This window comes from Berghia stephanieae, chromosome 8, assembly GCF_034508935.2.
Source record: "Berghia stephanieae isolate SIO BIC M18660-M18661 chromosome 8, UCSD_Bste_1.3, whole genome shotgun sequence".
Classification (NCBI taxonomy): Eukaryota; Metazoa; Mollusca; class Gastropoda; order Nudibranchia; family Aeolidiidae; genus Berghia; species Berghia stephanieae.
The window spans coordinates 19,191,262-19,196,261 of record NC_088367.1 but is presented as its reverse complement, the minus strand read 5'-3'; the positions used below and the strand labels follow the sequence as shown (position 1 = coordinate 19,196,261).

The window sequence follows — 5,000 nt, the reverse complement described above, 5'->3', positions numbered from 1 at the left end:
GAAAAATAGGACAGAGAAGTCGTGACGTCACATCCTCTAGTCTTCCGGTTCCAAACTCCTTGGAAGTGTGTATGTAAAAAAGTCCTTCGGAGGAATCATAATGAATAGGTTACACATTGAATCATAAAGTGGCATAGATAACTATTTTAGAAAACGGTAGGGGCTGCCTGAAGCCAGCGATCGTGGCTTCGTATGGGAACAAAACAGACAGTGGACGTTTCGGGTAAAAACCCTTCGTCAGCACAATAACTCCATTTTCACGTATTGTTGTGCTGACGAAGGGTTTGTACCCGAAACGTCCATTGTCTGTTTTGTTCCCATACGAAGCCTCTTCATTTTCACTCTTTCGTTAGTACATAACTATTTTATTAGCGGGATGTATAAATGAAGATTCTTAAGATTACAGGATGTAAAAGAGCGAGGATGGATGATCTTTATTGACGACCAGCTTATATTATTATCTAGACTAGAAAATAAGATGCCATCACTCTTGAAACCAGAAGATCAATAATTATACAAGTCCTCTTCTGGAAGACTGGTTTTTTTACACTTCCATTGAGATTGTAACCAATTTTTTTTAATTTTTTACTTCACACTTACTTTCCTGCGTTATGTCTTGTCATATAGATGACGTCACTCATGTCTTTGTTATTGTTTTTTGCCATCCGCGTTTATGACTAATGCTCACTGAACTGTATTAACCCGACTATATTATGCTCTCATGGATACACACAGTTTTGTGTGTTGGTCCGTTATACTTCCGGATGGCAATGTTATGAGCTTCATAGCCAAGCGCATACTTTCTATACGTATTGTGAAGTATTGCTGTTGGCTTTTAAATTGTTTGCACCCTTTGTGAAATGTTGCGGCTATGTGGTCCTGTGGTATGACACTTGCTTTCGGATCGAAAGGTCCTGGGTTCGAGCCTCGCTCGGTGCATAATTGAGTCCTTGGACAAGACTCTTTACTCACATTCTCTCGCCATACTCAGGTGTAAAGTGAGTACCTGGCCGTTAACAGCGTTGGGGTCTGTCCGAGAGAAAAAAAATTGATACCGCCTAGCAGGCGTCATGTCTCGTTCTACATGTTAAATGTTGCTGCTAGCTAGTAACCCTTTTGTAAAGCGCTCTACACGTTTAGTGGATATTGTTCTATATAAAAGCTCAAGGTTTTGTTTTTTTTAAAATAATTTTTAATTATGTAGGTCATTTTGAGCACACAGATTGGGGCATGTGACCTATGACCCGAGCACGTGGACCACAATTCATATCGTCCCCATTGAGTCGACACTGACTTTTTTTGTTTGTTAGTTTTTGTCACATGTCCCGCCACATTAATGTCACGTATCACGTGGTCTCGGGAAGGGATTTGTGATATTCAAGTCTTTTGTGGATCATCTTATTTCTAAATCCATGCATTAAATTTAATGTAAATGCTGTTGCTGCTCGAAGCTCGAAGAAAATGTTTTGTTGATAAAGGGGAAACCCGAAACGTCCAGTTTATCTGTTTTCGTAATTAAATTCACATTGTTTATTATTGCATTAAATTTAGAGATTTGTATCACATGTTCGACATTGAGAGTGCCGTGTTGGAATCGAAGGGTATCGAAATCTTCTTGGAATAAATTACAATACCTATTGATATCGAAAAAATAATAATATTAATAATGAGAAGCTATTAGAAACGAACGGATTTTGATTTGTGCGAGCAGTGGTTGTTGTACAAACTTGTACAAGAGCAGTGGCATCTATCTCTGCGTCACAATCATCACCATCACCATCATCATCAACATCCACGGACAAAAGCAAAGCAACTGGTCGTCAACATTCAACATCGTCGTGTACCGTTCTTCTAAAATCCGCCGTCCGCCGCCCGCCGCCGCTGTGATTTGTGTGCCGCTCCTACTTGGAGTTTTGATAGCGTTGGCGCGTTCGTTGCATGTGATGGCGGCGGCGGTAGTAGTAGTTATAGTTATAGCAAGTAGTAGCACACTCCACCAGACTTTTTGCTACTGGATACTAGTAGTGGCGATCGCATAGCATAGCATAGCGTAGCGTAAGCGGCAGCGTTGTTGGCGGTGGTGATGTGATGGTGGTGGTATGCAAGTGTAGTAGAAGAAGTATCTAACAACGGAGAGTCAGTCATCGTGGTGTGGTGGTATGGTAGTGGTTGTGGCGAAAGAAAATTTCATAGACGTGATTTTTATTGAGAAATAGAAGAAAAGAAGGAGAGAGAAAAAGGGGGCGAAGAGAGTGAGTGAAAGAGAGAGAGAGAGAGAGAGAGGGGGAGAGAAATGTGAGAGATTTTGGTCATCGTTCAGTACGCTTTACCTCTTGTTGTTTCTGGATGCTATTGATAGTTCGACGGATTCTCTATTGATAGCTTCAAACGCTTTCTACAATATTTTTATCTCCGGGATGGAATTTAGATGAATTAAAAAAAACAAAACAATCGTTTTAACAGTCAGTCAAGTTTACAAACTACACAGCCCACGATCACATTAACTTGTAATTAATAAAGATATCAATAGATAATATGATGTGAATTAATAATGAATAGATTGTCAACCAGCTATTGTTTTTGTTATTAGTTACACAGATCATAACTATTCTTGAATGCACAACTTGGAATTATTATTCTATCTGGTTCTAAGCATCGACAGATATCGGATTGTATCATCGATTTAATTCGGTTTATCAAGTTTTTGAAGTTTTCTTGAATTCGCTTCCTTCGTGATTGGATTGTTACATTTAAATGGAAAAGACTACTTGAACGTGAGGAAAAAAAAGAAAAAGAAAAAAAAGTTGAGCGCGTACAGAAGGATCAATTTATCTGGAAAATAATGGTACAGTTATCCATTTATTTATATCATGATTCATTTGATAATAACATAGTATGTATAATAATATGTGACTCACATTCTCAAATGGTATTATAATATTGTCATTGTAGTGAAGAAAATATTCTGACAATTGAATTCAGAGAGAAGAATATAGTCTTATTCAACTTGAATTTAATATAATATATCGTAACGTTTAAGAGCTAATAAGTTATGAAAACCTTTAAATGCTCTGTGTAAGTTTTATGCATAGATAGATACAATTTATCAATTTTATAATTAGTATACAACATCAGTTACCAAATTATTGATAATATAGAGAATTAAATTTCTAATACATAAATATAAGTGTCATATTCAATATTTGTAGTAGGTATAATTTACTCTCTATACATTCATGAGTTTATACATTCATGAGTTATTATATAATTTAGAATAGAATGATGAGTTGAGGAACCAGCAAACCGTTTAAAATTTCTCCATTTTTGGTCATTTTAAAATTAACTCTGAACTCAGTTTTCCGGATCTGCTTGTTCATGCTCCCTCCATCCAGTGATAAATACCTGAATGCTGGGGTGTGATAATAGGACATGTATCACTATGTATGTCATCATAAATCATTTGGTATGGGGGGAATAGACAATTTGTTGTTATCAATAGGAAAAGAATTATTGTTTTTATCATTATTATTATTATTATTATTATTATTATTATTATTATTATTATTATTATTATTATTATTATTATTATTAGGCCTATTGTTATTATTGTTATTATTATTATTATTATTATTATTATTATTATTATTATTATTATTATTATTATTATTATTATTATTATTATTATTATTATTATTATTATTATTATTATTATTATTATTATTGTAATATCATTCTTAGTAACCTATCATGATCATCACCATATTCATGATCATCATCATCATCATCATCATCATCATCATCATCATCATCATCATCATCATCATCATCAATATTATTATTGTTATCATTATTACTGTTAGTCTTTTATTATGATTACCTATCATCATCATCATCATCATCACCATCATCATCATCATCATCATCATCATCATCATCATCATTATTATTATCATTATTATTATTATTATTATTATTATTATTATTATTATTATTATTATTATTATTATTATTATTATTATTATTATTATTATTATTATTATTACTATTATTATTATCATTATTTGAATTTGTTGCTGGTGTGTCCGTTTTTTAAGACTTTTCCGGCGCTTTATTGCGAGACTTCACAGTCATTTTAACGCCTCGTATCTAGAATTATCACCTATCTATATTAAATGGTGTGCATTGGACATCACTCGTTTTTAAAGCTTGTTTGCTTATGTTAGCCATATTTTGATATATATATATAGAATACAAATTGTCACTCACATGTTTTGTGGCCGAAACGTTCGTTTCTGTGTCTCTTTACACGTCCTCAGTCGGCGTAATCCTTAATAATGTCCTATATATATATATATATATATATATATATATATATATATATATATTATATATATAGTATATATATATATATATATATATATATATATATGTATATATATATATTTATATATATATATATATATATATATATATATATATATATATATATATATATATATATATATTATAGGTATAAATTATGCGCTTAATTTGTGTAGCGCTCTTTTTAGAGCAATTCGTTTTCTCTCTCTCGAGTTCACCCTCATTGAAAATTGACCAAATTTGTTCGATTTTCCATGCATGTGAACTCGAGAGTGTTAAATTAATACACGAAATATCGTCAAGCTCATTGAGCATGTTGAATCCTTTGTAAATGCGCTATATAAATGTTCATATTTTCATATCATGATATTCATTAATCTACACACATATCTACCGTGTCTCTGAAAGAAAAAGAAAAAAAAAAAAAAAAAGAAAAGAATATAGATAGTATGCAGATGACGTCCTTGGCCAAGCGCATTCTATCTATAGACCCAGCAGTTTTCATAGCCCACGTCTTGGCCAAATTATTTTCACTGATATAATATTTATTTGAAATAAGAGTACCTATCTACTCTCTCTCTCTCTCTCTCTCTCTCTCTCTCTCTCTCTCTCTCTCTTAGTCTTTTATTATGATTACC

At 32.8% G+C, this 5,000-nt stretch overlaps 1 protein-coding gene across 4 annotated transcripts in view; it reads left to right on the top strand.

Annotated features, from left to right (window-relative positions):
• LOC144978310 (uncharacterized) overlaps positions 1–5,000 on the top strand; it is an 83,744-nt gene that overhangs the window by 35,477 nt on the left and 43,267 nt on the right. For 2 of the 4 annotated variants that reach the window (XM_078924176.1, XM_078924173.1), the window contains exon 1: positions 1,851–2,845. The exons of the other annotated variants lie outside the window; for them this stretch is intronic. The gene's annotated coding sequence lies outside the window, so the exon portion shown is untranslated. Of the gene's footprint in view, positions 1–1,850; positions 2,846–5,000 lie in introns of those variants that run through there. 4 annotated transcript variants of the gene reach the window in all.